This window comes from Macrobrachium rosenbergii, chromosome 14 (genome assembly GCF_040412425.1).
Source record: "Macrobrachium rosenbergii isolate ZJJX-2024 chromosome 14, ASM4041242v1, whole genome shotgun sequence".
NCBI lineage: Eukaryota > Metazoa > Arthropoda > Malacostraca > Decapoda > Palaemonidae > Macrobrachium > Macrobrachium rosenbergii.
In genome coordinates this window covers 40,536,041-40,559,531 of record NC_089754.1, presented here as the reverse complement: position 1 = coordinate 40,559,531, position 23,491 = coordinate 40,536,041, and the positions used below count along the sequence as shown (strand labels likewise).

The window sequence follows — 23,491 nt, the reverse complement described above, 5'->3', positions numbered from 1 at the left end:
TGACCTTGAAAAGTTGTATTACTAATATTTAACATCATAAGTAGAAATAAAATAAAAAAACTAATTTACTCCCTTTGTTATCTAGTTAGGTCTCGTTGTCACCTCCTGCCACTTTAGCTGACAAGTTGGGCAGCAACAACTATTCACTAAGAACGGGTAATATATCCTTCTTTCTTTCACTCGAATCAGAGAGAGAGAGAGAGAGAGAGAGAGAGAGAGAGAGAGAGAGAGAGAGAAGGAAATAATTATTAACTTCCCGGGCAGAGTAAAAGGAGGAGGAAGGAAGGAATGAAGAGGAAAGAGATTAAAGTTATCCCAGATTATCCTTTAAGGAAATACCGGCCAAATGGAGTATAACTTCTTGGTTTGTTGGCGTGCGGCTAGTTTATACTGAATACAAAAAGCACAAACACTCGCATGAGTATGCTAATACATAGCTAACTATATATATACTGTGGTTTAATTCATCTGACTGCTTATCAATAATTTTTCCATACAATTAGATTAGAGCCATCTAACTGAGTATAATCTTCATGTCACAGATACATCTCTCTCTCTCTCTCTCTCTCTCTCTCTCTCTCTCTCTCTCTCTCTCTCTCTCTCTCCCCTGACCCCACCCCAACACTGTCCTCTATTATTGTCCCGTAGGGATTGCACGCTTTCGTTTCATTCAGATTCAGTTCTTTACGCGACGTTTTTCCATTGTTGTACAGTTCTGTCTTCAGCTCTCCCGGCGAAACAATTCGTCAGGGAAATCCAGTCATTTCCATCACCATTTCTCGTTGGACACTATACAGCGGCGGCTTTGACTGAAGCCGCGATCGTTTAGTAAGATCAGTTAGATTCACTCTCGAATGTTCTAGACTTTTCTTGTGCGTTTGCTAGCGTTTATTTCCCTTCTGTTGTATTTCGTTCCCTGTTTCGTTTGCTCTTTTCTTGTATTTATTTTAATTTCATTTGCAATTTTACCTCTGTTAATTGTTTCTCTGGTTTTTTCGTGCATGTATCTTCCTTTCATTACAACTTTGCTTCGGTTAATTGTTTTTCTTATTTTTTCGTGCGTCTATTTTCATTTTATTGCAATTCTGCTTCAGTTAATTGATCATATTTTAACTTTGTTTTGCTTTTCTCGTTCATGTACATAGCAGTTTTTACTGTAGTTTTCCTTGACGTTTTTCTTTTAAGTGAAAATTGTTTTGTCTAAGACGCAAAGTCTGGGAAGTCTGATATTCTGGCAAAAACTATTCTTGTGAAATGAAAATTCAAGAAAGTTGGTTTCAAAAAGAATTAAGCTTATCGCAGAATAATGGTCTTTTTCATCCACATCTGCTTATGGTATTTCCAGAGCTTCTCATTTTCTGTGTTGTGCTGATTAATCATTAGTCTTTAATCTCTCGCGGTAATTACCAGCTGAAAGAGCAGGATAGTCATTAGGGCATTTATTTCGTTTGATATTTTTTTTGTTTTTAGGCAGTTTTTACTTGCTGGTATTATTTTATCAAGATAATAATCGAAAATTTATTTTTGTGTATTAATTTTTACCTTTTTCTTTTTTAATTATTATTTATCTCCTCCTCTTCGTGGGCATTTTTTTGGTTAGGCTGGGTTAATGTCCGACTTTTTTCTCAGGGCCATTTGCACGTGATAGCATGAAATGCTAATTGTCATTTGGACTTGACACATGCAGGCCCTCTGGTAAAACCCTGCTTTTTTTCTTTTACTTCGAATGTTTTTTCAAAGCACCAGGCAACGGAATTCCTTCAGTATATTGTCTTCGTATACAGCTATCACGTTCTTTGCCATTTCATATTTCAAGAGACAAAAGCTTAATGGTGTGTACACCAAAACCGCAACCTATTTCGTTTAACATTTGCTTTACCTACATTGTCAATTTTGTTACAAAAATGCTGACATAGGAATCTATATTCACGTCGGTTCCAACTCCGAATGAAATAGGAGTTTAGCAAAGCACTGCTGCATCAGAACTTAGCGATCTGGTGCAACAATCTAAAACCAAGTGAGTAATATCATTCGTAAAATCTAATGCCAAAAGCATCTTTTCAAATTTTGTGATACAAAATACTCCTGACATCCAGATATTTGGTTTAGAAAAATCAAAATATTAAGAGAGAGAGAGAGAGAGAGAGAGAGCGAGAGAGAGAGAGAGAGAGAGAGATGAGGGGATGATCCAGTTTCAAAGCTTTGTTCTTCTCAAAATGTTTTTCTTTTACCAAAAGCTCTAAAATACAATCATGTACTCATGCATGCACTACAAACACACACACACACACACACACACACACACACACACACACACACATATATATATATATATATATATATATATATATATATATATATATATATATATATATATATATATATGAAAAAATTTTGGGAAGAACAAGGTTTTGAAACTGGATTCCCCCCTCATCTCTCTCTCTCTCTCTCTCTCTCTCTCCTAATATTTTGATTTTTCTAAACCAAATTCTGGATGTCAGGAGTATTCTCTATCACAAAATTTGAAAAGATGCTTTTGGCATTAGATTTTACGAATGATATTACTCACTTGTTGCACCAGATCGCTAAGTTCTGATGCAGCAGTGCTTTGCTAACCTCCTATTTCATTCGGAGTTGAAACCAGTGTGAATATAGATTCCCATGATAGTGATTTTATAAAAAAATTGACGACGTAGATAACGCAAATATATATATATATATATATATATATATATATATATATATATATATATATATATATATATATATATATATATATATATATATATATATATATATATATATATTTCAGCGTGAGGGTGGTCCAACCTCACACTGATGTGTCCTGCTGGTCGTCGCCTACCCTTGCTTTTGATATATATATATATATATATATATATATATATATATATATATATATATATATATATATATATATATATATATATATATATATGTGTGTGTGTGTGTGTGTGTGTGTGTGTGTGTGTGTGTGTGTGTGTGTGTGTGTGTGTGTACTATGATATATAAATTTACAAATCGACCCTACAGGCATACAGACATCAGTAGTAGAATTCTTCATAGTCCAGCGGCCCACGCAAACCCCTACGTTACAGCGTCCAGGAAACCGAGCAGACGTTAGCTCGAGTCCCCGAATTCATATACAGTATGTCACCGATTCGAAAGGACAAGGTCGACAAGTTGGGAAATCCTTTACCCTACGTCATCCGGCTCCGCGATATCTTTGCTTGCTATTCGCACGCTGCCGTTGGCATCGAGTGGAATGGCTGTTACAATCGAATGGAGGGGTATTTTTATTTTCCTTTTTCCGCGAATAATTAAAATTACTTTCGTTAACTGTTTCTGTTTGATGTCGCCGCATGATGGAATCAATATTTTGACGTCATATTGCTGGAAATAAAAGAAAAAAAATTACTTTTGCTTCTCTAAAGTAGAGTACTTGCGCCTTCCTATTGTGCTGATGGGACTCTCTCTCTCTCTCTCTCTCTCTCTCTCTCTCTCTCTCTCTCTCTCTCTCTCTTTTATCTATACAGATGCCAGTTGGCTTGGCAACCCAGTACCTTATTTAGCTCAAGGCCAGAGGAAAAAAGGAAAACGACATATGAAAGGGAGAGAATCAATCAAAACACAGAAGTTAGTGCACAAAATTGTAATTACATTTTCGTATATTTCTGTATTTGGGGAAAGCGCTGAAGTAACGCACTGATTGTAGAAGTTCTGATGGTTTCATCGAACAAAATAAAATTCTAAAAAATGCAAGGAAACAAATAAACTTAGATCCTTGTAATCTACTCTTGGTGATGTAATGGCTTCTAAAAAGCATGTGAAGACAAAAGGAATGGATTTTTTTTTTTTTTTTTTTTTTTCGGTTCGGCGAGAATTTTGAGCCTCCTCTCAACTCAAGAAGTTGGTTTTTCATCACTTATGAAGTGTAATGCCAACACTAATGATTCGTTTATCTTTTCACTTCTGCTGAAGGTAAACTAAGCGATTACTTACTTTGCTTCTCTAATGACTTGCCTTTCACAGCAAATACACACGGATATGTGCATTTCTTAATACTCCTTTTGAGGTATCTAGACATTACTCTTCACAATAAATATAAAACTAAATCAATCAATAATTTGATGTATTAAGTAATTTTCTGATCAGTATGACAAATAGAAAACAAGAAGGAGAATAGATAGGTAAATGAATAAGAATACAATTAGTTAATAATCCACCTGCTAATGTATCCTTTTGGTAGTTTCTTGAAAACTGTCAGGGTAGAACAATGACAAAATTTCACAGTAATGCTTACAAGAAAATAAAATTTAGACAAAGAGGTATTTAGGGATATAAATTAATTCCTCTTTATAACTGATAAAGACAGAAATTAAGTCGAAAACTTTGCCAAAATGTAGAGTGAGTCGCTGTCCCCACCTGCGAAAATGATCAGGATAACCCCTTTATTTTTCCTGCTCGGATCTCCTCATTATTATTAAAAGCCTTCGAAATCCGGACGAACGAGAAGTCATTGTAGATGTCAGTGGAAAAGATTGCCCAATATCTAATCTAGGTCAGGCTCGAAAAAAAACCAAGAAAGAAAGAAGACGAAGGAGAACACGCGTGGCACTGAGGGAAACTAGGTATTAGACTGACAGAATAAAGCAGAACAAAGGAATATAGCTAAATTGATATCATTTATCCGGGAGACGTTATCTGAGCGCTCGACAGAACATTTTTCTAAAAACTTCGTGTAACCTTTCCACGATCCATTTCAGCCCCCACAACTTATGTTGCAAACCCTGCACATATTTCCAAGCTTTGTTAATAATACGTTGTACCGTAGAAGGCCTAGATGTATCGATATAATTTACGTAGTTATCAATATGTTTCTGTGTAATTGTCGCGGGATGTAATTACAACCATTCAGTCCCGCTGAGATGACCAAGTTGCTCGCACATGATGATGACCAGTCATGCCCAGTGAAGCCACTCATTCTTAAAGAAAGCTCCGATATACTTAATCGTTCTTACTCTTAGTTGTAACCAGTGATCTTTCACCTAAACTGTAAATAGTCATTTATCACCAAAACAGTGATTAATGTTACCCTTTAGTTACTAATCTTCGCCTTGAATGTGACTATTCACTCATCAGCTAAGATGTAATTGAAAGATTACGCTGTAATTCTTCACTCACCACTTGGGATGTCATTTTTTTATCCTCTACCTCTGCTGTAATTATTCCTCTCCCGCCTAAGTTGTAACTGGCCCTCCTACTCATAAATTGTAATCCCCATCACTACAAAAAAAAAAAAAACACAATTTATTTGTAAATTTCCACTTCCAACTACTTTGTAAATTTCCACTTTCTGCAGGCAGTGTGAGATCATTTTCCCTCTAAAATGTTAAAATTTCCACTTTCTGTAGGCAGTGTAAATCATTTTCCCTCTAAAATGTTAAAATTTCCACTTTTTGTAGGCAGTGTGAGATAATTTTCCCTCTAAAATGTTAGTCATTATGTGTGATAGTGGAGCGTAATTGTAGTCTACAGAGGATGTTAATATTTAACGCTAATCCGCAAGAGCTAATTGACCTCGGCCTGTGAGCCGTGAGACCCGACACTAATTCCGCATTAGCATGGAAATGAATTAGTGTTGCATTTATTAATGCTGTTTCTTGACAAGGTGTGATGCACTTGCTTCGCTGCTGTTATGTAATATCTCATTTAATACTAAACTCTGTTATACAGACATTATTATTATTATTATTACTATTATTATTATTATTATTATTATCATCATACAAACTGTTTACATATTCATATTGTGCGACCTCAAAAGGCAATTAACTTGCAGAGCAAATGACCACAGGCTAGAGCGTAAAATGTTAAAACAGGAAATTAACACAGACATGGAAAGTACAGCGTTTATAAAGGTGGAAATAACAAATGAATTGACATGACACACATATATTTAAATATAGGCTAATTATATAAATACACAAACAGCACACATATATATACATATATATACACACACACGTATGTATGTATATATAAGTATACGTATATATATAAATTATATATATATATATATATATTATATATATATATATATATATATATATATATATATATATATATATATATATATATATATATATATCCCAAGAACAAATACTTAAGAATAAATTTAGAAATATTAAGTCAAAGATTTGTCTTAAGATTTAGCAGGGACATTGAAAATAGTAGCAACAATAGGAGGTTTACGTATACCTTCGATTTTTCAAAGGTTGCAGTTATAGCATAAATAGTTGCAAATCAAGATATGTGTCATTCAATGGAAAACCCATTATATTTTTTGGTACGTATAACATCGATTGATGATATGTAGACGAGAACGAACAAAATGACATAATTAAAAAAAGGAAATAATTCAATAGTCAAATAGAATGGCACATTGATTACCCAGTATTGAACAACCAGTCTGTTGTGAACAATATGTTCAACGGTTATTTTGATGTGTTCTAATAAAAATCAAAGTTCAAATGAAGAACCTGCGAGCGGATTGTCCGCCTTTGTGCTTGCTGTTTTCTGTTGTGTTGTTTCCAAATGTTTCCGTCAGTTATTTGTTTTTCACACTCGCTTTAACAATTAGTACACTTTCAGATTAAGTGTGAGGTGCCTCAGATCATACCTTATTGATTGATTTCCACAAATTGGTTTCGCTATGGAAATTATATACTTGGTGCCATTGCTTGTACCGATCATAATGCGAAGTGTGATTAGGTTTAATGACAAGTAAAGACGACTGAAGATGTCTTGCAATGATAGTAGAAGTGATAACTCTTTAACTTGCGGTACTCCTTTTTTATAATAAGATATAACAAATATAGGCTCAAGAACAGAAGTAGAATCAGAAAGATTCTTTTTGCTAAAAAGAATAGCAATTACTGTAAGAAGGGAAAGCAAGAACAAATTAAGTATTGCTAATAACATTTATAAATTATCTCTGTTTCAGTGTTTGGAAGTTTGGAGAAAACTTCACGAACACTGCTCTGACATGTATCAGTAAAGATCAATACATCAAGAGGAACACAAAGACAGCAACTGAATAAATAAACAACTGTGTAAGCATCACGTAAGAGAAAAATACACGAAATGAAAACACTTCCGCCAAACAACTTTCCTATTTGCGCTCATGAGCCTTGGGACATTTCTGGAAATTTCCACAAAGCGAGAGAGAGAGAGAGAGAGAGAGAGAGAGAGAGAGAGTACGGGATGTGGTACGAGAAGCAAAGGCCATCGTTGGACGAATAGCTCCCCTTCAAAGAGCCCTGCCATGACTGGAAGCTGTCGCCGTCTTCTCTCAATATCTCCATTTGCCCTTTTCGCATCTTGGTCTCGAATCCTTCCTACTGGTGCACTGTGTCTTTGATCTCGTGTCCACTCTGGGACTTGAATGCCATTTAAATCGCTGTTAGACAATGTCCCTTAGTCTCCCTCCCAAGAGCAAAGGATTTCTTGCATGGAAGTGGTACGTGGCGTTTTCTATACTGGCAGATACTTTAGAACAGATGTACAGAACAGTTCAAATACTGTTGGGAGACTTAAAGAAAACATGAGTCTGAGGTTCTGTGGGGTCTGTGCAATATACTGACATTTCTAGTACGTCAGTAGTTGACGATTTCCTGAAATTAGTTCACCAGAATCGACTTAACCGGTAAACTTCTCATTTCCATGAAAGGATTATGAGCTCGAAGGCTTCAGACCCATCTCGATTTGTCACCTGACGTCATGCGACAACAAAGCAATTTACCAATATACACGAGCTTCAAAAGCTATGGGGGTGCTCTGCAAGCTTCAAGCTTTAAAACTTATGGTAGACAAAGGCTTCTGATGCCATTGTTTCAGTTCAGGAACTTGAGATTTCCTGCACTCCCCAAAAATTCAGAGATTTCCTGCACCCCCCAAAAATTCAATTATGTAGTGAATATTTATGACTGTCGTTCCATGAAGACTTTTAATTTTAAAAGGAACATTGCGGCCACAACGTCCGCAGAGCAGATTGCAAGCACCTTTCACCTTTCTGGCTTGATAACTTGCTTTTACTCTGTCGGCTTTTGGTTCTCATTAGGACCCATTGCCACTCACCGTAAACTGTTCAATGCCCTGTAAATGTTAATAAACCTAATATGAATATATATATATATATATATATATATATATATATATATATATATATATATATATATATACATATATATATACATTGAAAAATGCGGTAACCATGACATCTGCCATCTTTTTTCATCGGACCTGGGACAGTGTTTCCTACACGTTAAGCTGAAAACCAAGTTACTTACGTCATTCAGGTGGTTGAGTTGACTTCCGAAACTCGGGAAAGCGATCCGTTTCGAAGTCATAGAAATTAGCGCGAATTGTTTTTTATTATTTTTTTTTTTATGTCAGCAAGATTGTCTGGTCAAGATGTTCATTCTTTAGCCGAAATGCTCACTGAATTTTTCATCTGGTTGACAATAATGCTGCCTCCCACAAAACTTTCAGTGATCGTTGTCAACCTTTCTTTGTCAAATACAATGTACTTTACAGTTTGCTTATGAGATTTTCTTCTTTTTACTGGATCTCCGCAGTTGTGAAGGCTTGAGATCTCTACTTTTTTTTTACCTGCATCATTTATGTATGACAATTTTCAATTGGAATTCGCTGCAAAATTAGTCTTCATTCTATTAAAAGAGACAAATTTTGATTCTTCTTTAAGAAGTGACTCTAGGATATTTTAATTGTTGGTAAAATGGTAAACAATAGATAAAAAAAATGACATGAATAGAATATTATCTGCAGGAAACTTGCAAACTGCCTCATGTCTGGGCCCAAAAAATCAAAACTCATATTGTAAATTACCGAATAAAGACTAGTAATGATGCTGCTATACGATTATTAATGAAGATAGGTGACGAATGGCAAACATATTCCTCCTTATGTATTTCATTCAAAATGAACAGACATCCATATGAATCATACATAGGCCGGAAAGGCCTTAGACTCAAAACAGAATCGCCGGCATGAGAAGTGATTTAAAACAGGGAGAAGAATAGAATAAATAAATAAGTACAAATTAACAAAAAAGTAAATATTTGCTTACAAATAAAAATCAGAAATGGACAAATACAATTTTTCACAGGGGTTTGCAGTTGTATTACAATTTATCTTGAATTTTTGAGCATTGGTATTATTGAATCTCCCTGCAAGACCATTGCAAAGTTTTACCGTAAAAAATGGCAGTGTAGTAACCTCACACCTAAAGAGAACGTTGACGCTTTCGCTCCGTACTAGACCTTGGGGCGCAGGCGTAAAATAGGTTAAACGTAAGTTTCCTGTTGAAGTACAGCTTAAGGGAGATGCCAAAGTAGATCTTTGGGCGATGGTCTAAATTAAATGTTTGTTTTAAAGTTTCCTTGTAGCCAGGTTCATGGATGCGGGCGTATATTCATACTCATGCACACACATATATGTGTATATGAATATTACATATATACTATATATATATATATATATATATATATATATATATATATATATATATATATATATATATATATATATATATATGTATGTATGTATATATATAATCATATGTATAATCTAGGTAAGAGGGACACGTACAAGAGGAGAGAGAGAGAGAGAAATTTAACGGATAAGGACATAATGGAATGACTGACTTACATAAAAAGCCAGTATTGTCTCTGTATCCAGTAAACTTTCTAAATATAAGCTTTATTAAAATTCGATAGCCAATATACTTTATAAATAGTAAATCATATAATGGACGACAGCTTGTGTGAAGGCAGAACAAGTACAGCAACTGTCTCTTATCTTAGTAAATTTCTGGTCATCCTGCTCTGGGGAACTTTTCAGAATGTCTTGTCGTCGTCCTTGATACTTCCGAGGTTAATGATTTAACTTTTCACTCTGTGAACCTTTCTTGAACTTTTCATTTCACCGCTGCTTGTCTGTTGTTATATTCGACAGAGCAGCAGTTCTTTCTTTCCCCATCTCTCTGGTAGTTCTCATGATTGTTTTTATGACTTACCTTGTCTTTTGCCCTTTATTAGTAACTAACCTTCATCAGTTCAGTTCGTTTGCTATCCCAACTTTTGGTGAATATGCAGCCCTCTAAATCTTTTACTTCTTTAATTTCGGTAGAGATTCGCCTTTATTAGTCACTGAAGTTTTACACAGGCCTCATCTATCCATGTCTGGAATATTACGTTCTTATAGAGATCTTTTTCCCTTTGTTTGCATTCTCGACGAGGCAGAATCAAGGAAAACTTGTGTAATCTGTCACTTCCCTTATCTCCTCCTTCACTCAGCTGCAATTTTCTCGCAGAGGCAAAGACGAAAGGGCCTACAATTCAACGGCCCTGATTAGTAAAACAGAAAAAAATAATAGAAAGATAGTTTGGGTGGAGGGGAGGCGGAGGGGGGGGTGGGGGGGCGGGGTTTGCAGGACCTGGGGTTTGAGACGGTGACGACAGAGGCTTAATCCGGACGGAAGCGTTGGATGAAGGGGTAAAACACAACGTGTGCGAGTATATGAATGTGTAGAGAGAGAGAGAGAGAGAGAGTCGGGGTGGGGGAGTGGGAGAGAAAGAGCTAGAGAGAGCGTCATTCACTGGTTGCAGGATCGAATATTCACCATATTTATGGGAGGGAAATGCCGAGACAGCTAAGTCGATACTGACCCCAGCCGGCCGAGCCAAGAAAGGGGGCCCTTACACGCAGTTATTAACTAACTGGTGTGCCTGTCCTCTCAGAAAAGGTGGCATTATTTAGATATTCCTGTTTTTGCATCGTAATCATTATATCTCAAATGCATTAAGTTGCGCGCCATTTTCATGATTAAGATTTTGTGAAAATCGAAACGTGGAATTCATTACCAGTAGACTATGTATGTTACATATAAAAAATACATATATGGACACACTTCGCGTTTTATATAGTTGGATATGTAGGAAGAATCAGTGTTACATTCACCACTGGAGAATGTAAGGAAAGGAGATGCAAGGAAAACACATATATGATCAATTACTGAATGAATGAAGGCTTGGTGCCTAAGAGTAAGTCTGCTAAAAAATTAGAATAAATGATTAATTAGAATATTTAAGAACTTTAACGGTATAAATTGTTTGTATAACTTCCGCCGAAGCAGGAAACATTGCATCGTAGAATAGGCAAAATAAAATGCACTGGTAAGAAATACAGACGAGACCTGTCTTGCATTCTGCACATACACACACACACACACACACACACACACACACACACACACACACACACACACACACACACACACTACCTCTGCTCCCAGCACAATAAAAGCGAAGAAGTGGGAAGAAAATCAATGCCCACCACGGCAATATAGTGAGGGACGGTCGTAATGCCTCCGTCGGGATTCGCATCGGTTGACGGAGACCACTTGCAGGAGACATCAATACTCCAGATCGCCAACTTTTCAAAAAAGAAAGAAAGAAAAAAAAAGAAAGAAAGAGTCGACTCACTGGCCGATGGACACCTGACATTCCCCCAACATCATTTCTTTTCCTTTTAGTCCACTTCTCGCAAGAGGACAGTTCCTCAGCTCCCCCTTTTATTTTTATTTTTTTTCTTTTTGGGTGGGTGAGCTTGATTTTGGACGGGGTGTTTTTTCATATGGGCAAGAGGTTTTGTACATATATAAACATATGAAAGGGCTAATAATGCGGAAGTTATTTGCACTGAGGGTTAATCAGGGTTTATCGTCAAATGAGCCTGTAAAATATGAATATATATGTATGTATGTAAATATACATACATATATATATATAAATAATTTATATATATATATATATATATATATATATATATATAAATATATATATATATATATATATATATATATATATATATATATATATATATATATATATATATATATATATATATATATATATATATATAAATTATATATATAAAGCATTTTTCTTCCGTAATTTGATATATATATATATATATATATATATATATATATATATATATATATATATATATATATATATATATATATATATATATATATAAAATAATTTATATCTATATATATATATATAAATTATATATATAAAGCATTTTTCTCCCGTAATTTGATATTCTTAACGAATATATTGATCTTGAGACGAAGTGCTTTTGCATATTTCTTGTAAACTACTTACCGTCAGCTTTATTGACCCGCACTAAAACCACTGCCTCTAAAGTGTTCGCATATTATGCTTATTTTTAGACAGGTTTTAGTGTTTTTATTATGCCAGATAATTCTGATGCAAGTCCTTCAAGCTTAAAAATACGTATACAAAAATTCAAAAAATTTTTCAAGGGAACGCCAACAAAATATGTTAATCATATTCTTTTTTTAACTTCGAATTCCGATGGGATGAGCAATATAAAGTCCTCCGGTAGCCTAGGTTCGAACTGGATTGATAGTATTGTCATCTTTGCCTTCTTTCCGTACACCATGATCATCCAAACGGTTGCGGCTATTTAGATCTTCGCTGCAAGGTAATATGAAAGAATTTGAAAACAGTATTTTATGTACATATCAAAAAAATATTTTCAAATTAAATAATCTATTATAATCATCGCCGAATAACTGGGAAGACGAGTGCCTTAAGAACATCATGTAATGATTGGGAAATTAATTGCCAATAACAATCCTCAAGATGTAATTAGGAAAACATCGTATGAAAGTTATCATAAGATTATTTGAATGGCAATAATCGGTGATGGGTCATCAACGATAATAGTAAGAATAATAGAATATTATAAGAAAAGCAAAGAAAGTATGAACACAATAATTTATTAAAATAAAAAACAATCATTGGAAAAACAAATACCTCAAAAATCATCGAGGAATAGGTGAAAAGAAAAAACAAATAATTGATAAAACCATCAAGATATACTAAGGAAGACAAATTGCAAATTATGTAACTCATGATCTGCCAACTGAAAGCAGCATAATGTTATTTAAGAACGTCTGCCTATTTGATTTGCTCTGAAACTCCTACCTAAGGAATGATCGACATTATCATGAATCCAATAATTATTAACATAAAGGACAAGTTCAACATCAATCTATTATGAATTTAATAATACTTCTCGAACCTTCCTTTGTGCGACGCTTTTAGGCGTCAGGTTGCCTGCACTTCCAGTCGGGTAGGTGTAAGGGGGATGGGCCATGGAGGCGTGGGTGTAGGGGAGACCCCCCCCCTCCATGGTACAGGTTTCGGGAAGGGGTGTTCAACGTAAGTTCTGGTGAGTTAGGTTATGTTAAGTAATGAAGAGTCAAGTGAGTGCTTGGTGTTCCCCGAAATGTATCTCCTTTAATCTGTTTTGATTATGAAGATGAGGGTTGTGGTTCTGTCTAGTTTTTCAGTTACATTGCAATTCTTGATCATTCGGTTATTATTAAAATTATTATTATATAGAAAAAGCAATTCAAATTCAAATAAATGACCAGGCAAACATCTGCTGTTTAGAATAACTATTTATATGAAAGTAAAAAAAGCAAGAGCAACGAAGGGGAAAATAAAGTAAAATAATAATGAAAACAAAAGTAATAAACTACAACATTGTGTTTCGGAGATATAGACGGATTCGAAGCACAACAGACTTGGATCAACCTCATCTGTTTGTGCCACGCCTTCAGGGGTTCAGACAGCTCGAGGGGAGGGAGAGAGAGAGAGAGAGAGAGAGCGGGGGTTGGAGGGAGAGCCAGGGTGTTGTTTGGGGGCTCGACTCCCGCCCATGAAGGACTGCATGCACACAGGAAATTGTTTCCGCATTATCATAGGGTATGTACGAAGGGGGTAATGGAACGGGCTGCGTGTGGACGTAAACACAGATTTAAACAGAAACTCCTCTTTTGAAAGTTGCTGTATGAACAATAAACTTTCAGACTACTCCATATTTTTCCCTGCTTAATATTAGAATAAGTTCAAATTTTAAATAAAAAAAATTACTATTGATTAAGCTGTCTAAAGATCCTGGAATCACCAAATAATTCTGGCATCATATTATTACCTCCCCCAAGCAGTTTAGGTTTAAAATAAGAGGATTAATTTCGCCTGAAACGCAATGTCTTTCTCTTGCCTACTCTTCCGTAAAATAGACTACCAAATAGCGATCGATGCGCATTAACCTGTCGGAAGGGCCTGAAATAACCTGATAAATTGAAGTCATTATAAATACTATGATTCTTTTTCTTCAAACGTTAGGTAAGCGCTACGAAATAAAATCACGCAATAGCAACACGACATAGTTGGGATGCAAGATATAACTAAATCGTTCCATTTCAGTTCCAGTACTCATATATTATCAGACATCTTATCTATTTGACAGTGTTTAAGGGCAGTACAAAGTTAGACAGTAAACGAATTGCTAAAAAAAAAAAAAAAAAAAAAAAAAAAATAGAAAAGACGCTCAGACAGACTTGGTCAAGCATCAGAAACCGCTATTTATTTAAAGTTTCAGAAATTATGACCAGACAACTGTAATACCGCAGTATATTTCATTCAAGTTTTTAAAAGATGAAAGTAAGGAATGATTACTTGCTAAATTTTTTTCCGATCGTGTTTCCTTCATGATTATATTAAGTTTTTTTAATATATTAAAGGGCATTAACGTAAATTGGAGAAAAAAATCCAAGTTTACCTTTTCGAAAATCTCTTAGACATTCTTTCATTCATATCGTTTTTTTATGAAGTTGTTGCGTTATTCATTCACCTATTATTTCATTTCTTGCACTAATGTGTTCTTGTGTGTGCTTATTCGCTCTCCTGTTGATTCGATGATCAACCGCTTACTTATTTGTTACCTAAACTCCAAACTACAAAATGGACTGAAAATGGCGCTCTATTTCTTGTCTTTATAAACGAACACGTCAACATGCACAGCGGACCTCAGTGATTTGCTTCCATAATTGATACTGCAGTATCAAGAGAAGCAGAAACATTGAACAATAAAAATGCAAATAAAACATGACAAACCATTAGGAAAAAGATTAAAAACATTGAGGACAATTAATCCTTTCATTGCATGAGAAGTAATAAACTGCGCCACAAAAAAGTAGGCTATTATAATGAAACCCGGAGCGGAGATTGTCGGTTATAGAATTATAGAAGACAAAGGAGTCTGTCATTTGATATTTAAGAAGAAAACACTGGCTAATGGTATGTCGTGCACGTGACAAAAATAAACTACATGGCTAAAAACTATGTTAGCCATGCAATATTCACAATTACTCTTTATTAATGTGGTTAAATGCCAGGAGCAACATGGATTACCGCTTTGATTTCCTGTCCTGTAAAAAAAGGACACAAAGTATGCAAATTTAGCTGGCCATGATAAAACAAATAAACATCAGTTATGGAGTTAGTTGCTTGGAGTATAGTAAAATAAATAAGCTACTAGCTACATGCCTAATATTGGAGGCGTCGATGACCCTACTCATTGGTATCACCAAATTACAAAAACAAATCAGTCAATTAATTTTAGGAATATTCAATAAAATTAGGGATCAAGGAATTTTATAGAAATGATTGAAAGCATATATTGGAGAATGTGACCCCGATTCTGTTGTCTAGTGATCTGCTCTATGTCTGTGATAACAGAAGATGCGAAGTCTCTGTTATATTCCAACTTGGCGTCCTTGTTACGCCCGTCAGGCCACCTCTCCCCACATTTACTCAGCGACTGTTTCTTTCCCTTGAGCCAAGCGTTTAAATTTTGTTTCTGCTTCTGTTTTCCCTTGAAGAGATACCTGTCGGTTCCTTTTTGATAAAAAAGCATTCTTCTTCCTTCCTTTTACATTTTCTTGTTTTCAAGAGATCTGGCATAGAAAAGACCTTCAGGTCGATCGTCAAATTGGTCCCTTAAATACAAAGAGAGAGAGAGAGAGAGAGAGAGAGAGAGAGAGAGAGAGAGAAATTTACACCTGGATGTGATTGTAACAGCCATTTACAGTGATTGAAACTTTGTCACATGAGATTAAAAGACAAACGAGGATTGCCTGGGTTGTAAGAGTAAACGAGGAACTAATGGCTAGACCGACAAAAGCATAGCAGCAGACCATTTTTGTATGCTGGCTTGTATGAGTTGATTTATAAAAGACAAAATGTCTAAGTACTTTTACTCGTATGGAAGTATGACAAAGAGTAACCAAATGTCTAGATGACATTTGTGAAAAAGGAAGCCATAAGAACGTAACTAACGAAACCCCTCTTCATGAATCAGCAGTAAGAAACAACATAGAAAATAAACGGCAAATTTCCGGGCAGGCAGGGAGACCAAACAACACAACAGCGCTGAGGTGGACCTGTAGGGTGAGTCATAGAAATACCCGAAAATGAGCAGAGAGGATTCATAAATAGGACGACGATGCACGAGAGAATTAATAGAGCACAAACGTCACAGTTGAAGATGATAGCCCTTACGGTACAATGACCGGCAGCGGCTGATACTCCGTCGCCTCATTTTGCTTGATTAATTTCTAAGTTCGCCAGTAAGTCGCCAGACATATTCATTACCGAAAGGAAATGCACATGCCTCTTCATGCAGGACGGTTAGTATAGAACGTCTATTAAAAGTACGTTCATTATCGCATGAAAGCGACCATTGAGCTGCAAAGTTTACAGACATCATGCTGGATGGAAATTTAGCTGGTGTTTTACAGGGTAATTATTGTTAATGGAGATCGGAAGTCCTCAATGTGCCTTTCATTTTATTGTCAGCTTTTGGAATTCTCATCCTGCCTCAGTGTTTCGGGACTTTTATAACCTTCCTCTCTTCCAGAGGTAAAAAGGTCTAACTCCCTTTTCATTTTCCTTGCTTTCTTCTGGCCTGGACTATAAAAGGGCACTAGGTTGCCCGTCCCACTGACGTTTGCTCTTAAATAAATGTGGTTTTCATAATCAATATTATTCTCAGTGTCGAGAACATGACTGCTGCTGCGCCAGTTTGTAATATTTTATTAACTAGTCAAAAGACAGCATCTAACGTAATAGGATTAGGCAGGCGCCATGCCAAAGACGCTGTAAAGAGAAAAGACGCATCGAAGAAGAAGAAAAAATCTGCTGTGCTTTGAGAGAGCAATTTACATGCAAAACGCACGTACAGAAAAAGGGAATGATGAAATGAAATTAAGAAAAACCTCAGTCCCAAGCGCCGGGTTCCATTAAATTCTTAAAAGGTGCGCCATTTATATGCTGAAAGCATTCCTGAAGGAAACGGAGCTAGCGCAGGAGAACCTAGATGTCTCAGAGGTGCGATAGCCTTTCCGGTAGACACCAGGAGCATGCATTCGGCCAGAAAGGGAAATGTATATTCAGCTCAAGATGTTAAAATTACCTACATATTTTACTTCCAATATGTCAGTGGGAAAGAGAACATCTGGTGATAAAGTTATGACGTTAAAAAGGGCGTCACACAGGCGTGTTTTGTGTGTGCGTGTGTGTGGTTTAGTCTGGAAACTTTGTACCGAGCAGTCAATAGCTTTGGCGCAGTCTTGAGCTATATATAGGTTGCTGGATACAAAGTTTGCCGGTGAGATGCTGAAATGATGCCACAAAATGTACTTGTGCGATGCCGCTTCGGGATAACGGGTAATGCAATCAAACTACAATATGGAGGAATAAGTTATACTTCTCAGTTTCGAGGCATTACGAAACCTCCTCAGGATGTCTCCAGACTGCCTGTGAATCATATTCCATTCCTCGGAACTATGCCTTTATTTTATTCATTACAGTTCGATATTGAGCTTCAGATAATGGACAATTAAACTAATGAATTTTCAGGTAAAATTACGCAAAAACAAACCAGCAGATAAAATTATTCTCGTAAATATAATGATGCATTGGTTGAATATAAATTGGGTAAATATTTCACGTAAGCCACGGGCTAGAAAACTCTATTTTTATTTGGGGGACAGAGTTCCTTTCCACCTTTTCACTGATTCTTCTCTTTCAAACCCCCCTTTTTTTTTCAATACCTTTTTCCTCGATTCCGGACATGAAATGAACAAAGTATTGAAGTCAAGAAAATAAAGAATTGAAAGATTTGTAAAATAATTTTTCAAATAACTGAAATTATTCTAAAGTCGAGAGAAATGTCAACGACTAAAAATGATTTTTTCAGAGATGTAAATGTGAATATTTGTTAATCTTTTATAAGTATGGTCATGAGATCAACAAAAGATCAGCATTCGGGCAAGTATGAATAACCACAACCTAAACAGGTTATTTAATATGAGAAAATATTGCTTGGTAGTAACCAAAGGAAGTGTTTTATGAAGTATATCAGTAGAAAAAGAAATTATTTATTTATAATAGACATTTACTGCAAGTCAGTGGTAGTGCAATTCAACTTCTAATAAATTAAAAGATGTAGAGAAGACTCTGCCATCACGTTCCTACGTTTGCAGCAGAGTGAATCCCTCTGGAACATTAGCAGATTTCAGTTGATAACCTGTAAGTGATGTATGGTGTGTTCACAATTGTCGAGGCTTTAAATGCTCAGTTGAAATCTGGTCTAAAACTGAACTCTCAGTTTTAAGCTAATTAACATTCTTGAAACAAACCCAAGCCTAACCACTTCTGATAACAAGGTGCACTAATGCTAAATATAGCAGTCGTCTGTTGGTATGTGACAAATACGTATAAGTGACCACGTAAAAGACCCAATGTCTCTTTTAAGTTTTTTGACATGATTCAAATTTAAGCCATTAATTGACGACACAAAAAATTTCATGAGAGCCCTAGTGAAGTTGATTATTGTTCTGTGGATGTCCTTTTATGAATATCAAGTATCAAGTCAAATGTATTCTGTACTTGTAAAAACTTAAACAAGTACAAATACTGGCCTCCTATAACTACCATTCAAAAGTCTTTCGAAAAAGAGATATTGACTGGCAATGGTAGAGCTTCATCAGAGAACAGCATGTCTCTAGACAGATGCCTAATGGCTGAAATGAGTCACAGTGAGACCCGAAAACTAGTGTAGTGAAGAAGTGACCGTTAGCTTCTCTCCCGTAATAAATCTATCAGAAATGACCACTGAGAACGGACCCGGAATCCTCTTGAGCAGGAGCGTAGGAGGGCTTCCAGAAATCACAACATCCCAGCCAATCTCCCAGATAATTGTGACTATCTCCCCCAGCCCTCTTCAGATTCCTCCCACGGGACTCTTTAGGATGAGCTCTAAACGAAAGAGGGAGAAGCACCTTGACTGGAAGACTAGAAAGATATGACTAACCTACAAACCGGTACGTTCTCTGAGAGGTCTTTTGAAAATTGATGCCACAGAACACAGTGACTGCAAAAGCAACGAGAGAATGATGGGGGGAAAAGGACATTGACCCGGAGACTGGAAAGATATGGCCAGTTTAGAAAAGTGGTTGTCACCAGCAAGGATTCTGAAAAATGCTGCTACAAAGCTTTGTAACTGAAGCAAGCAAATGCAAAAATGGCCTTTGAATGACAAAATTCGGTCACTGGGCGAAAAAGGCTTACAAAGTTCCACGTGAATGAATGAATGGAAGAATGAATGAGTGGCTCCATTGAGCATTAGTGCACATGGTCTTTTGTATCTGAACAACGTATTCATATATCTTTTTTCAGGTTATGGAAAAATTCTTGGTCAAATACAAGGAAAAACTCTTATGACGAATCTGATAATATGCTTGTAGGTAACAACTATAACTACATCCATTTAAGACAGACGAATATCTTAAACACTGAACTAGTGCTGATCAAAATCAAGTGAGGTTTCCATTCAAGACAAGGGGTCCTCGTTTGAAATTATTTCTGTTTGTATTTTCTGCTTCATAGAATAATTTCTGAATATAATTTCTTATATTTGAACCTTTAGTCTTGATATAGAAATGCGCATCCAATTTTCATATCAAATCAGTCAAGCACAAAGCACATATTTACAGTAGACTTCATGCACTCACAGCAGTCAAGTTTATGGAATATCCAGAGGCAAATACGAAAATGTCAAGGAGAAATTTCCAAATCCTCTGTGACTGAAAGACTAATTCTCGCTGCTTCAGAATCGGTCCTAAACCTTGGGAGGCCATTTCCAGCTCTTAATTGCAAAGAAGAGGCTTTCATTCCAAGGTCTGGATTTTCTCGTGTCATGTTCTTCTTCACTCTATTTTCTGCTGTCTGCTGCTCTCCTTATTTTCATCTTCCTCCTCCTCCTGCTCCTCAGTCTTTTTCGTCACTTTCATCTATCTCTTCGCCTTCACTTTATCCCTCTTTCCTCTTCTTCTCAGACTTTTAATTCCTTCGAGGGGGCTCTTAAGTGGAACTGGGTCACCTCGCCCAAGAATTTTGACATTTACCCTCTACAAATATTGAAGTTACGTGATATGAAGTCGTGACATTGACTGATTACACTGGCGTCACTCTGCAATCCTCTTCTTCTTTGTTTCTTTCTCATATTCACAAAATATTCATATATGTGTGTGTGTGTGTATATATATATATATATATATATATATATATATATATATATATATATATATATATATATATATATATATATATATATATATATATATATATATATATATATATATTATGAGTTCAGTGTGTGTGTGTGTGCGTGTGTGTGTAAACTCTCTTATGTGCTGTGGAAGTGAAACAGTAACACCGAACATATAAACCGCTATGATACTGAGCAAAACAATTTGAACAAATGCGCGAGCATAAAGGGGATTATTTTCCTTTGCTCACCTCAGCTTCCGAGTTTTTGAGGTCAGGAAAAAACAATCAAAAGCCTCATGGCATTGCCCCCAAAATTACTTTACCTTTTGCGAGATTCAAAGCCGAAATTGCCCATAAGCTTTTTTTTCTGTGCTCTGCGAAAAATTATTTGTACATTACCACTGCAAAATACAAGGCATTTTTAGTTTTCTGAAAAGAAAACTATTGTGCCGGCTTTGTCTGTCCGTCCGCACTTTTTTCTGTCCGCACTTTTCCTGTCCGCCCTCAGATCTTAAAAACTGCTGACGCTAAAGGGATGCAAATTGGTGTGTTGATCATCCACCCTCAGTCATCAAACATACCAAATTGCAGCCCTCTAGCCTCAATAGTCTTTATTTTATTTAAGGTTAAAGTTAGCCATAATCGTGCTTCTGGGAAATATATAGGCCAGGCAACCACAGGGCCGTGATTAAAGTTTCATGGGCCGCGGCTCATACAGCATTATACCGAGACCACCGAAAAATACGTCTGTTTTCGGTGGCCCTGATTATACGATGTATAGAAAACTCGACTGCGCCGAAGAAACTTTGGCGCATTTTTCACTTGTTCTTGGTGTTAATTATTTTAGCTATATTCTCACTTTAATTTTCACTGATGTGAGAGTTGTCTAATTTTGTGTGAGCAACAAAACAAATTGCTTAAATCAATAACAAAATATTTGTTCTAGAATATGATCTTTTATTCAAGCTAGAGTCATATTCACGCCATCTAAACATAGCCCTTTCTGCGAGTATGACGAAAACTAATCTGTTAAAAGGACTGTCTCAAAATTTACTTTAATTTAACTCTCTCTCTCTCTCTCTCTCTCTCTCTCTCTCTCTCTCTCTCTCTCTCTCTCTCTCTCTCTCTCTCTGCCGTTGTTGCTTGTGTCTACGTAATTGAGTAACAAAGTAACACGTACACATGGGAGCCATAATTCTCATTCTACCTGACTAGTTTATACCTCTTTAATGAAACACTCTCTCTCTCTCTCTCTCTCTCTCTCTCTCTCTCTCTCTCTCTCTCTCTCTCTCTCTCTCTCTCTCTCTCTCTCTCTCATTAATTAACTAACAAACATGTCTTTAAAAAAGTATATATTCCTACAGGTGAAATCCATGTACAGTATGACACACTCCTGGCTTTAATGATATCATACATAACCCTCTGCCAAGAAGTAATATCATTTGGCATTAAGGATCTCCTGCTCTTCACAAAAGAAAAATAAAAATAAAAACGAGTTAAAAACTCTTTCCTCGAAATCCTTTTAAAAGAGAGAGGAAGAAGACGAAAGAAGCGTTAACTCGGGCATAATTTCGGCGCTTAGCGGGAGTCCCGGTGTTTACGAATTACTCTTGCTTGCATACGATACATAATTTAGGCAATTAGCGTAACTTCTAATTGCGCTGCATAGCTCTAGGAGCTCCCGACTTCCTCTCATAAGTAATGCAAGGCAAAGAGTTCGTTTCATTTCCATTAAGCGGTTTTCGAGTCTTATTTTGTTTTTAGGGAAGAGATGAGTCTGTCTGGTACAGTCCAAGCATTTGGCTTAAACGCCATGGGGCTCTAGCTCAGACACACCTATGGGTGTTGGGGTGATGGGTGGGTTGTTCACCATAGTGTTGGGATAGGGGAGATATTAAAACTAATAGCAAACGAATAATAGGCCAAGGAGCTGAAACTGAAGAAAACCAATGTCATGGGCAGTTATTAAAACAAATAGACCTCATGGACTGAACCTCATGGATTGAGAGAGAGAGAGAGAAAATTATGGTTGAAGACCAAGAATTAAGAGAGAAAAACTCATGGATTGAAGTCTGAAAGACAGAGAGAGACATAAACATCCAAACAGCCAGCTAGATTCATGGAATTAACGTTTTTCTAAAAAAATTAGGAAAAATAAATAGAGATCCATTATCTTAAAAGGATGAAAGTGAGGCAGGCGCAGATCAGACACAGACCACAATGACAACAACATGAAAGTTAAAATAACAATAGACACACCCCAGATGAGAATTCAGTTGCAAAAAGAGTGGGAAAGATCAAGAAAATGTATAAAAACAATTGAAAGTAAGTCAGTCCAGGTGGAAAAATGTTGAAATTCGAAAAGGTATTTCTAGAAAAGACCGGATTGGAATGTTGTCTAGTGCTTGATTATATATATATATATATATATATATATATATATATATATATATATATATATATATAGATATATATATATATATATATATACATATATATATATATATATATATATATATATTTTATATATATATATATGTGTATAATATATATGTATAAAACTTGGTATATGCTAATCGATGTCGTTGTATTTGTATAATCAAATATTTTTCTTCTCAGTCCTATTCGTCTGTTTATCGTCTTTCAAATTCTGTTTTACATTGCCCTCCTACTTTGACTTTTCACGATATTTCATTAAACGTTTTTCACACGCATACCAATATATATATATATATATATATATATATATATATATATATATATATATATATATATATATATATATATATATATATACATACATACATACATACATACATATACATATTTGTATGCATAAATATATTTATATCTGTATATATATGTATATATTTGTGTGTGTATGTGTG

At 35.7% G+C, this 23,491-nt stretch overlaps 2 protein-coding genes across 5 annotated transcripts in view; one reads left to right on the top strand and one right to left on the bottom strand.

The window, feature by feature from the left end:
- The window catches only part of LOC136846005 (substance-K receptor-like), a 289,880-nt gene that overhangs the window by 154,002 nt on the left and 112,387 nt on the right, over nucleotides 1-23,491 (top strand). The window lies entirely within an intron of this gene.
- Nucleotides 1-23,491, bottom strand: part of LOC136846001 (serine/arginine repetitive matrix protein 1) — a 166,528-nt gene that overhangs the window by 60,761 nt on the left and 82,276 nt on the right. The gene's annotated exons all lie outside the window — the stretch shown is intronic.